General features: G+C 34.3%; 1 protein-coding gene and 1 pseudogene across 1 annotated transcript in view; one reads left to right on the top strand and one right to left on the bottom strand.

The window, feature by feature from the left end:
* The window catches only part of GALNT13 (polypeptide N-acetylgalactosaminyltransferase 13), a 538,752-nt gene that overhangs the window by 103,887 nt on the left and 421,876 nt on the right, over window positions 1–12,989 (top strand). The gene's annotated exons all lie outside the window — the stretch shown is intronic.
* LOC123388022 lies at window positions 9,744–9,872 on the bottom strand (annotated as a pseudogene).

Here is a 12,989-nt window from a genome sequence, read left to right as displayed (position 1 = left end):
TTATAACCCTGTCATGGCATTCTGTGACAGTAGACTAAAACCCAGAATTTTACCGGATGTTTCGAAGTATGTAGATCATTGGTTGAAATGGATGGATATCAGATTCACGGGAGCGCTGAAAAACATATGCTTGTGTTTAAACACCACTTTGCTCCCTCTCTGCTGATATAATTGGTCTCTGATGGAACCCAGGCATTGGTGCTTTCTAAAATTCCTCAGATGATTTAATATGCAACCTGGCCAGAGAACCATTGATTTAAGTAATTGATCTAGCCCTGCCTCTCTCTCCAACCTCATCTCCTTTCATTCGCTCCATAACTTACCTTTCTCTGCTCATAGGTCTTGTTTCCATTCCTCCACATTGCAGATTGTACACTCATCTCAGAGTCTTTGCATTTTCTGCTTTACTCAAAATGCTTTCTCCCAGAGCATTCATTTAACATTTCAATAAATATTTATCGATCACCTCCTCACTCTGCTTGGATAGAACTGAAATGAAAAATAATATTAATAATAAGATAAAGTAAAATAATAAAATAAAATATCCCTCTCAGCCTCGCTACTGGCTTCTTTTCATTAAAGAATTCAGTTGAAACACCAGATTCTGGTACACTTTTCCTGACCATTACAGCTGAAATAGCTACTCCTAATCTATTCTCTTTGTCCTTACCCTACAGTTTTAATTTCATGGCCCTATCTTATTATGTAATTGGATTTGTCTTATCTATTTTTTCTCCTACCTATAGAACTATGATGATGAAAATTTTATATTTTATTCAAAATTTCATTCTCAGCACCTAGAATAGTATTGGCTATTCTATGATTTTGGAACATAGTAGGTACTTAATAATTAATCAGTTAATCAACTATCTCATGTAAAGAATATGGACTCTATAGTTACTAAATGGAATCTCACTTACCTTGAAGCTATTGGAGCATAAGCTTTAGGGTCCCATATGATCAGGAACCAATTTCAATTTTGTATTTTTTGTAACAAGATTCCTTCAAATAATAATAATAATAATAATAATAATAATAAGTTTCAGGGCTCATAAAACATGGATGTCTCCCATACCTAAACTAAATTTCCCTCTAAGCTAATCAGGTATTTATCAGAAGAGTATTTGTATTGCTTTAGTTAAATAAGTAAAGTAATTTTGCTGTGAAGGACAGGCTATGTTGGAATCATGTGAGCTGAGTGAGTAAAACAGTTGGACCTAATAATAAATGTTTGAGAAAAAGCTTGTTTTGGAAAACAAGAGGAATTCACTTTAGCTTTTATTGCAGAAACCGATTTTTCTGTCAGTCTTCTGCATTGGGCCATTTACAATAAGTTGTATAACAATATATTATTTCCATACAATTAAGTAATTAATTGTTGCAGAACATTTGATGTTTACATTTCTAAGAACATTTTTGATAAAAAATGAATAACATGAAAATATATGATTGGCAATCTTCAATGCTCGATTGAAAGTGGTGTGAAATTAGACTTTCAAAAAATTACTGATTTGAAAGTACATTTAAATTAGAATAAAATTTTGAAATAATTCCATCTCAAGGATATTTTTAAGGGCATATTCTTATAAGAATGGAGGGCATGGTAGCCTTAATTAAATTAATTCTTTATATTTAAGTTCTTTTAAACATGCTCTTTTCAATTTGAGGGGATGCATTTTTTTGAGAAAGCCTTGGAAACAAGTAATGTGTTTGAAATAAAATCTCAGAGTAGTAAGCTGTTATTGAACGTCCTTCATAATTGGACTTAAATATTCCTTTCCAACTATTGCTTCCCTAGGGTAAGAGTACTGCTGGCTGTGAAAACACAGATGATTCTTTCCTGCCTTGTAGATTTGCTCATGCTATTTTGCAGTTCTAGACTCATCTTGCTTCACAAAATGTGGCCCTTACACCAGTGGCATTGGCATCACCTTGGAGCATTGTGGAAAGATGCAGAATTTTACGTCCCACCCCAATCAGTGGAATCAGAATCTCTGTATTAATGAGATTCCCGGGTTATTCATGTACACTTTAAAAATGTAGAAGTAGGTCCAATTTTTGAGATTCTATTTTTTCTTCACACTCATACCTCTATCTCTTGATTTCTTCCCTGAATCCTCCAGAGAAATATGATGTCTCAAATGTGGGGGGTAAAGGCAATTTTAAAAAAATATTGCCTTTAATTGTTATTATTTGTGTACAAGCTTCTTCCTTGAGGATATTATTCATGCCTAAAGCACCCCCTAAGTAAATGGATTTCATGGATCTTCCAACATGTTCTGTTAGTAATTCTATCCATGCTTCCCAGAACATTACAAATGGAGTACTGAATTTAATGAAAACTAAATTTCTCTGAGATAAGAAGACAGATTATGTCTATAAGCTCCCTAAGCCATTATTTAATTGCTGGCATTGCTGGGTCTCAGAGTCAGAAACTTTCCATCTTCTTGCTCTAAAATGGTAACAGAGGGAAGGAAAGCTGAAGAACTTCTCTACATTTTTCTGAATGGCCTGGATTATCATCTCTGCTTGCATTGAGGCAGCCTGAGTGTGAACTCCTTCTTTTCTTCCTTGCTTTGTGTGAAATTTAGCAGGTATCTTAGCTTTCTAAGTTTTCATTTCCTCATCTGTTAAATGAGGGTAATAATAATATAATAACAATACCTACTTCATAGGCTTATCATGATGTTTTAAAATTTTGCATAGGTTTTAGCATATAATGAACACTGAGATGACCATCATTGATATTATTACTATTATTATTATTATTATTATTTTAAATGTAGGTTACTTTAGTGTACCTAAAGGAAGCACAGAAAATTTCTTAAAATGGAATTATTTAATTTATATTTACCTTTAATACATTGTCCCAAACCAATAGTTTTGAACTTTAAATATGGATATTTTCATGAATCTTGTCAGTAATTCAACTAGCCACACTAATTTAAGTGGTTTGCCAGGTTGTTGAGGGGCCTAGGATTAAAAATTAATGTAGCAGTAAAGGCTTCCTTGCTTTTGAACAGATCAATATCTATAAGTGAACCAGAGGCACTTACAAGTAAATATCCAGGAATAAATTAAAAATAGATTCACTGTGGTTAGATGGAGTTAGGGATCTAAGATTATGGTCTCTGCCAAAACTTAGTGACCCAAATACATATTCCTCTACTCTTATCCTCCCTTTCAGTAATGCTTGTCAATTTCAGTAGGTCTTGATATGTCTGGATGCTCAAAAGGAAATTGAAGAGTTGAGCTCTTTAATCAGTAATAGCTTTGAAAATACAAATCAAATCATGATCATTCTCTAAAGGAAACTTTTACAGAACATATGTTGTTTTGTATACATGTATGTTTGTACAGAATTACCTACATACAAATACAACATTTTGTATAGGTGATTCTAGACATTTGTCAACCTCATTAAAAGTATAACTAAGCTGAAAAAATAGAGAAGAGCAATTACAGAATCTAAAATTAGAACTTATCTGCTTCTTTAAAAGAGACTTGAAAAGGATTTGGTTTTAAATCTGGTCAAAAGTCTATGAAAATCAGATGAAAGGTAGGTCACATCCTTACCCAGATTCCAGATTATCACTTACTAACCCAACCGAGATACTGGATCAGCTCTGTTCTGGACAAGACATTATACGTGCTGAGATAGAAGTGTGACCCAGAGAGTCCAGCCAATATGGAACATAAACTTCAAAAATAGAATTGCATGTTGATTTACAGTTATGGTGTTCCCAGTCCCAAATGATATGACAGCATGTAAATGGTGACCTGATCTTTCTGTGCCAAGGCCCTGGGGCAAGGAAGAATTACCAGATTTGAGGGACAGAGAAAATGCTAATAATTGCTGGAGGACAGAGACCAAGGAAGTTAATGGTGTGGTCAAATCATTCTAGGCTATATTAAGAGTGTTGCTTTTAATTCTAAAAGCAGTGGGACACCACTGAAGGATTTTAAACAGGGAAGCCCAAAGGTCATAACTAACTGCCATGTGAAAAAATAGATTAGAAAACCTGAAAAATCGGTGGGAGGGAGGACCTTTTGGAAGGTTACTGCAGTAGATTGGAAGATGACATAATGGTAGCTTGAACCGGTTTCTGGCAACACAGATGGAGAATCAGAAGAATAGATGGGACTGAGAAAGAAAGCTTTAAGAAGGGTAATGGGCTTAGCTTAGAGACAGTTGCAGATTGTTAGGGGATGAGTGAAAAGGGAGGTAACTAAGATGATTCCAGGTTTCGTGCTTAAGCTATGGCATAAATGAAAGTGATCTTTGCTAAGAAAATGAGTTTAATCTTGGATATGTTGCCCTTGAGTTGCCCTTGGGAGATTCGTGTAAAAATGTTGAGTAGGCATGTTTCTGAAACTTAGAGAACCATGAGGCAACTTTTAAAATTTGAAAAACTATCTTTTTAAGGCAAATGAAAGGAACTACTTCTGCACTAATCATATAAACCTAAAAAACTTGTCATCTTACCCTTCTTGGAAATTTAAAAAAACAGAAGAATTGCAAAGGATTTAGAGGCAGGCAGTGGTTTGCAAGCTTTGTTTCTCAGAATCCTAAGATACCAGGAAGGATCCTCAGAGCATCCTGTGTACTGAGGAGGTGGTCCTTAACCTCCTTCTCATGGAAAAGAATTTTGCTTTTTTCTACTACATAAGCTGCAATTTCAAATTATATTTTACTTTTAAAAGGATTCATTTTTTAAATTAAAAATATCTACATCTATGAATGGTAATTCTCTGATACATTAATAAAGAATAGTTAGGAATTGGAGTTCACATAGGGCAACTACTCTTATCTTCTACACTTAACATTGGGTTGGAAGGACTGTTCGGTTCTTATGCAAAATTATTCTCATGTCTGTGATATGTTTGAAAAATAATTTTCAGAAATAAGAGGGCAAAAGATGCTTCAAGCCACGGTTTTATATTGTGAGTTTTGCATTGTTACCTGAGATCAGCAACTGGGTGAACCAGATTATCTCCTTTTAGCTTGCAGATTTTTACCAGTTGCTGGGAACGAAGACTAGTGATCCATTTACAATATTCCTCTGATTGAGATGGAATAGACTGAGATACATTTTGTCTTGCTGGTCCCTTTCTCTGTAGTCTTGTTACTATTTTACTATATATTTTATCATGTCTGTTACTGTAATGTCATTTTCTGGATTAGGAAGTGGTGTTGCCCTTTTTCTTGCTATGAAGAACAAATAATTACCACATGCAGAATGCCCCTGGACTACAGGAACTGAAAAGGTATAATTCCAGCTTTCTGAGCTCTTTCAGACTGACACTCAACTGTAACAAATGTGTGCTGAGAGAAATTAACATTTTTTTCTCTCATATTTCACCACAATTCACAGGAACAAACACAGTTCCAACACTGATCATTTTAGGCCAGTGAAACGTTAAGAATCAAAGTGCCAGGCTCCGAGAGAAGTTATACTGTGGAATTAAACTTTATGATCCATTTGCAAGGATTAAAACGTACTTGGCTCATCCTAGTAAGTAAATACTGCTAAATTTATTTAAATATTGATCTGTTTTCAGTGGAAGGATTAAATGGATTTCAAAATGTGGAGGTTATAAATGTATGCAAAGCATTTTCTACTGTGATACAAATCCTGAGCCATTTCACGTTACAAGTCTGTAAATAGGTTGCTGATAACTGCAAATTCTGTTGTAAGTTGTAGCCATCATCTGTCATCAAGTTGGTATGTGGAAGACAGGGACAGATTAGTTTCTGCATAGCATCTGTCAGTGTAGATAGCTACTTCCTTTGGTGGGTGAGAAGCTTTACTACCTTGAGCAGGTAATATAGGGCCTGTTCTAAGATTCACTCTGTATTTCCCTTAACAAGTGGTGATGAAGCTATAACTTCTACCTTGACTTTCAGAAATATGATGAATGATCTTAAACATGTTTCATTTCATTTTTCAAAATAATTTGTACATGATCTTATAAATATAACTTCATACAAAAAACACAAAACAAAACAGATGACAGTTGTTTTTAATCTGCCTAGAGGAAAAAAAAAGTGTATATTCAATAAAAGTTTTATGTTTTCTGTAACAGAGTGCTGAGAATATTTCAGGTACTAGATGGTGAGAATTTTGTTAGCATTGGAAGAGGGGGTGAAAAAGACGAAATTTACTGAAAGGAAAACTAGTCTGTCTGGAAATAATTTCAGTGAAGATTAGATATATTTTATAAAGTTAATTTGTCAGAAACATGAAAGCAAACTTGGTATAAGCTGTTCTATTTATAAACTAATTTTTCTTTGTTATGTAGCTAGTGAAATTCGGTATCAACAGTGTGTAGTGAAATTTGCTACAGCTTTTTCAGTTCTTACTATATATATATTTTTTTAATAAATACAAGTGTTACTTTAGTCTTTATAAGTTCTGAGCTGGAGTAGAACTTCCAGATAAATCTGATGCAGGTTATTATAGTAGTTTAAAAATAATATTTACTTATGGCATTGGGATGTTTTCTCCAAATTAAATAATTTTAAATGAGAAAATGGTTTTCTTTTTTCTTTTCTTCTAAAAAGTATCTAATTTCTTGTTAAGTGTCAAGTCAATACTTCTTAAACGTCAAGTAATTTCTTGTTAAATTAAAGTTGAGGTAAGTGTTAACTAGGCTAATACAGGTATTTATTTATAATCCCTGTACCTATTGGAAACTATGATTTGAATGTGCATTTAAAATAATATAATTTGGGTGCCTGGGTGGCTCAGCGGGTTAAGCCTCTGCTTTGGGCTCAGGTCATGATCTCGGGGTCCTAGGATCGAGGCCTGCAGCGGGCTCTCTGCTCAGTGGGGAGCCTGTTTCCCCCTCTCTCTCTGCCTGCCTCTCTGCCTATTTGTGACCTCTCTCCATCTGTCAAATAAGTAAATAAAATCCTTAAAAAAACTACGAAAAATAATATAATTGAATTCTCTTCTTCTTCTTCTCTCCATTTGGGCTGGTTAGGGTTATTTGATAAAGTTGGTCTGTGACCAAACACTGAAGTGTCCAATGGATGATTTATGTTCATAGTAATGAAAGATTTAGGCTTCATTCTCTCCAACTGATTTCTAAATATGACAAACTAAAATGAGATTTTATTTGCATAAAGAAAGAATTTGAGTATCATTTATTCCACTGCAACCCTTTATGTCTTTGGCATTCTATTTTAATTTTAAACACGCATATAACATGTGGCAGTGTATATAGTCTAAATGAACATATTTCATTCTGTGCCCTTTGTAGTGTGACATAGTGGCAGTTTCCAGAAAGGTGGTGTCACTTACCTTGTTCCCTTTAGAGAAAATGTTGTGCTTCTTCTAAAGGAAAAGAAAGATAATGTGAGGATAAAACAGGTAATATTTAATGGTATCACAAAACTACAATAAATTTTATTGGTTAGTTTAAGGAAATATCTTTCATATTTGATTATATCTGTCATCTTTAATTTTAAAGTTTTATTTTTTACAATAAAATGCTTCTTAAAGGAAATCCATTGAATGCTGATTTTTATTTTAGGAGCTACAGCTTTCAGAGTTTAAGGAAATAACTGTATTGTGATCAGAGATGATTACTAATAGTGTAATGCTTTCATTTGAGTTCTCATGTTGTAGGAGTTTTGTGGAATTTGGAAGGAGAAGAAATGGAGGTCAGTTTATGGAAACCTCAAATTGTTTTTGTAATTGACCATTTGGATCATCAGTGATAGTTCTGATGTGGAACACAACCACTGTGTGTGCAGTTTCACCTAGATACTTGGAAGTGTATTTGGGAGGCTAGTGTAATAAAGGATATTATTATAGCTCTAGAAGACTTGGATATACTAATAGCACCTAGAGAAATTAACATTCACATAGAGCCAAAAAGTGAAATTTAGAGAAAGTTACCTTTAATATATACCCAAATAATATTAGTACTATTATTAATATTACCATTAATATTACTAATTCTTTAATATTATTTTTACCTTTAATAATACATTTTATTTGAATTGAATAAATTCAAACCTTTATTTTCATGAAACATGCATGTTTTTTTCAGCCAAATGGTGAGTTTCTCGCCATTCACTTTTTTCTTTAATCAGCTTTATTGAAATATAATTTATAAACAGGTACATTCACCAGTTTTAAAGGTACATGATGATTTTTGACAAATACAATACAGCTGTATAATCACCAACATGATCCTTTTCCCTCAGCCCCTGGAAACATTGATCTGGTTTTTGTAACTATAGTTTACTGTCTAACATATCACTGATGCTTCTGTTCACAATTTTAGGGTTTTTTTCTCCCCTTTGTTTTATTTTTGTTAGTGTGCATCACTATTAAGGTGGTAACTGCTGTTATATTCTGCAGTATTGAATCTATTGTTAATTCTACCCAGTTCCGTTGTCCACTTCTGTAAGGACTTTCTATAATAAAATATGCATAATTTTTCAGCTGGCTATTCAAGATCAAATCCTGCTTTTGATGTTTGAACTTTCATCTGCAAAATGGAAAAATAATTATGTGTGCCTCATAGGATTAAATTCAATTATCTGTGTATAGCCCTTAACAGTAAATAGTAAGCTCTCAGCGAGTACTAGCTGTTATTCTTATTATAACTTAGTCTTTGTGACTTCTTAAAAATGCCATTTCTTAGGTAATTAAATATGCTCATTATTTCTAGTTTTCAGCTAAGAGCATCACTTTCCCAGGAAAAAAGACTTTTACTTCCTTCTTAACTTCTCTTCCTTACAAAATAAGTTCAGAGGGCAGTTTCTTTTGAAGTCCTCTTGACAGCATTCTGCCTGGGCCCCTTTACTCACCTTCATCCATATGGTGTACCTTCTCAATTGGTAGTTGAGTTGTATGAAGAATTCCTTTCCTGTTTCTTGCTATTCCTCTTCTACATCGGTTTTTACATTAAACAGATTTATTCATGAATTTTTCTTTGGACTGGGAGTTCCTGGAGGAGTGGGTTTTCATTTTATTTGTTGTATTTTCAGCACCAAACACAGTAGCTTGCATTGTAATTACTTAATATTGAAGGTCAATATACAAAATGATCAATAAGTTCTAGAAAAAAACCATTAACTTTTGCAGGTGTCATTTTCATTTTAGCAGTATTATGGACTATATCAGCTTGACACATTAATGGCCTTCCTTCTCACCTATCTTAGCAAACTGTAGAATATGAAGAATTTACCCTAACAACTACTTGACAATACATGAAAACATGTTCTGACCAAATGTCTCCAGAAGACTTCCAGGCCTGTTTTGCCTGATGCATTTCCTTGTTTCATTATTTATTAAAATGCTATTCAGGAAGCTGAATTTGGTGGTGGTTTGCAATGCTGCATTTTTATTGGAAATTTTTGGCTATATCTAGTTTCCTTAGTATAAGTTGTTATGTGATCTTAGCACAGTTGTCCAGGTCAGAGCACTTTTGTACTTTCATGGTAGTTCTAAAACTGGCCTTTGGCCAGATTATCAAGCATTATGGAAAAATAATGTGAAATTTCTAGATAGCATTTCCACTGATAAGCTACTGAGACCCTGATAAGGAGCCCCTAAGAGCTGGCTTTCTCCTATAATTTGACTGTAGCAATAAAAAAAGACAACTATGTCTCTATGACTTTGCCTCTTTTCTGTATCATTACCTTGTATTTGCTTTTTATAGTAAATAGTTGGCTTCCAAATGTCAAAAGCTATATGCATTAATATGGAGGTTTGTTTATTCTGGAAGAGTATCACTTAGATTACAGTATTTTCTTTTGAATTTGCACCTCCAAATTAGAAGAAAGACATGCAGTACTCAAAAATGTATATTACTTATTACACTTGATCTTAGCCAAAAGGCCGAGAAGCGATTGTATATTACTTATTAAAACAAAAGGGAAATATCATTAATTTTCCAAATGAGATGTTCTAGTTTTAATTACTTGTAATTTATAGTAATCAATGAGAACTAGAGGGTTCCTTCCTGGCTCAGTTTGTAGAGCATGGAACTCTAGATCATAGTTTTGTGAATTCAAGCCATATGCTGAGCAGACAGCTTACTTTAAAAAGAAAAAGAAAAAATGGAAAAGTAAGTACTAGGACTACAGCAGTATATTTGATCATATAGCAAACATTAACTAGGATCTGGTAATCACACATTTGAAAGTCACTAACAGGGAGATACACTCTTGGCATTCCAATTTAAACTTATGGACACTCAAAATTGTAGCTTGGCATTTATTTGTAACCTTTCCACTTCTAAAACCTTTTATTTCAAGTTTATCTCAATTACTTGTGACAAGATTTCCATGTCAGAGTGGAAGACTCAGTGTTCTTTGTTAGTATTTTGAAAAGTAAAATACCCTCTAATTGTGGAAGTTTCTAAGGAGCTCAGGATGTTCAAGGAATTAAGGCCAAATTGGGTTAGCCATATAGGTGAAGGGCAGAATTTATAAGAGACTCCTATAGAAAGTTAGTCAAGAGGCAGTTATACAGGTTAGCTGTTAGAGAAACTTTGGATTTTTTTCTGAAGTAGAGTGGAAGCCAATGAAAATGATCAACAACAAATAGAGAAGGGGCTTGAGAGGGAAATAACATAATTAGATTTACACTGAAAAAAAAAATCTCATTGTGGATATTGTTGGGCAAGTAGTTTGGAGGGAAAGAGGAGAAGCATGAGGACCAATAACTAGTCTAGTGCTAACTGAGGGTTTTGGAGGGTGAGCCTGGTGGTGGGTATTAAGGAGGGCACATATTGCATGGAGCACTGCATGGAGTGTGATGCATAAACAATGAATCTTGGAACACTGAAAAAAAATAAAATTACCAAAAAAATCCCAAAACCCACAAAAAACCTCACTAGTCTAGTGCAGTAGTCCAAGGGCGGAAGGGAAGAGGGTTTGAGCTTAGGAGGAGGAAATGGAGATGGGGACAAATGAATGGAGTTGAAATACATTTATCCATTGAATGAACATGTCTTGATAATATATTGGCTCTAAAAGATGAAGGATTGGGAAGAATCATGATGAGGTCCAGAACTCTGGCCTAAGCAGCACATAAATGCTGAGGTCATTTACTTAAAAATTGGACAAGGCAATGGGGAGAGGAATTGTTTGGGAATAGAAAGAAAGGGGGTTCTTATGAAACCAGGGTTTGGTGTTAGCTATTAGATTTGAGAGGCTCATAATCCATCTTAGTGGAGTTGTTAGGTAAGTGGTTGAAAATTAGTCTAGTATCAGGGAATAGGAACTTTGCTGCCTCTACCTTGGAGATAAAACAAATACTTAGTAAGAAAAAGCTATCTATCTATGCACTAAAGGGGGCAAATATTATTAGATCTAACCCTGAAGCTGAAAGACCTTGCACTTTAATTAGAGATATCAAATGCATATACACATGTTTAAATGGTCCCAGGATTGAGCCTATTCATATGCTTATTATAAGGATTTGGGCATGTTAGATTATGCCAGAGCAGGACACAGGGATTATATTCTGCAGACTGTTTTTGGAAGAATTTTACTCCTGTGCTGAAAAGAGATCTCATAGGCAATCATAGGAATATATTTTGCCCCTTAATTAGATGGAATGGAGCTCACCCTGAGCTTCAGGATACTTGACATAAAGGCAATGAAGATATGCTCTTTGCAGAGAAGGATATTATGGAATCATTTATTTGTTTCTCTGCTCTTTGCAGAGAAGGATATTATGGAATCATTCATTTGTTTCACTGACAAACCTATGTTTGCAACAAAATTAAATAGAAAGAATTGTAAAATAAAAAGAGTTGTAGTATTAAGGGCCTTAGAGATATCCATGAAGTCAGCATTAAGCTCCTTATCAGTGTGATGGGAAGGAGCACCATGAACCAGGAATTTAAAATATGGGTGGTACTGGAATAAAGCTCTGGCAGAGTGATGTCCACATCAGCTGACATCATGAGTTTGTAAGAAACAAGGATATTAGTGGCCCTCCTGAGTAACATGTATCCACTCTATACTAGAAGAAAATTTAAAAATTTGAGGAAATGGCAAGGGCCTAAAGTGCTGATATTAGTAAAGGCTACATATTTTTTAAAGAGTTGCTGAATTATTTATGTATTAACTTTCTTACTGAACTCAGGTGACTAGTTAAAAGATAAGTATGATTTATTAATAAATTGGAAATAATAGTGAGTAAAAAAAGAGCAATTGCTAGAGATGGTAGTAAAAGAGGGATGATTCCCCTGTTCTCAAGAGAGTCATCATGTTGTATTTAAATTGAAATTTTGAAAATGAGGTAGTTTATGTCAAATTTGGGAATCACGGCCATGCCACATGCTTGCAATGATAGATAGAAGTGCAGTTATGGAGTGACAATTAGTTGTTATTCTTAAAACATCTTAGACTGAGCATTTGGGACACCTGAATCCTCTCCTATTGAAAGTTTTCTGGGAGTTTTCTAAGGAATTAATGCATAATGATTTAAAACAAGGTGAAGTAATACTTTATGATGGCATATTTGGTTCTGTTGAAAACTCTATTATTTGGCCTCAGTATTCAGAATCAGAATACAGTGATAGGTCTGCATCATATATTTCAAGCCCTAAGTAGAAACCTGAATCTCAGATTACATTCCTCTGTGCTTAAAAGGACACATCCTTTAGGGCCAAGGAATGAAATAGAGTGGAGAAGGCTTAGTGTTTGCCTGATTGTTTATATGCCTTCCTCTAAGGTATCAGTTTTTAAATATATATGGCCCAGTTATGATGATAAAAGTCAGCCCATTTAATTTTACCCATTTGGGGTGGTTGCATGAAGATGAAGTGAAGAGGACTCCCTTCTCTTTGAAACTAATGGTTGGGTGGAGTTTGAGTATCTGTAAAGATGTGAAAAAATATTTCTGGCAAGGTGATTGTGGAAGGAAATGTATATGAGTGTGGCAAAGTCCAGGGCAGTTTTAGAAGAAGAGTGAATATGACAGAGAACTATTTGTTAAGGATTTTTTCATATC

This window comes from Mustela putorius, unplaced genomic scaffold (genome assembly GCF_011764305.1).
Source record: "Mustela putorius furo isolate JIRA1106 unplaced genomic scaffold, ASM1176430v1.1 tig00003869_pilon_pilon_pilon, whole genome shotgun sequence".
In the NCBI taxonomy this organism is placed as follows: domain Eukaryota; kingdom Metazoa; phylum Chordata; class Mammalia; order Carnivora; family Mustelidae; genus Mustela; species Mustela putorius.
The sequence above is the reverse complement of the archived record's forward strand: the minus strand, read 5'-3'. Positions and strand labels throughout refer to the sequence as shown.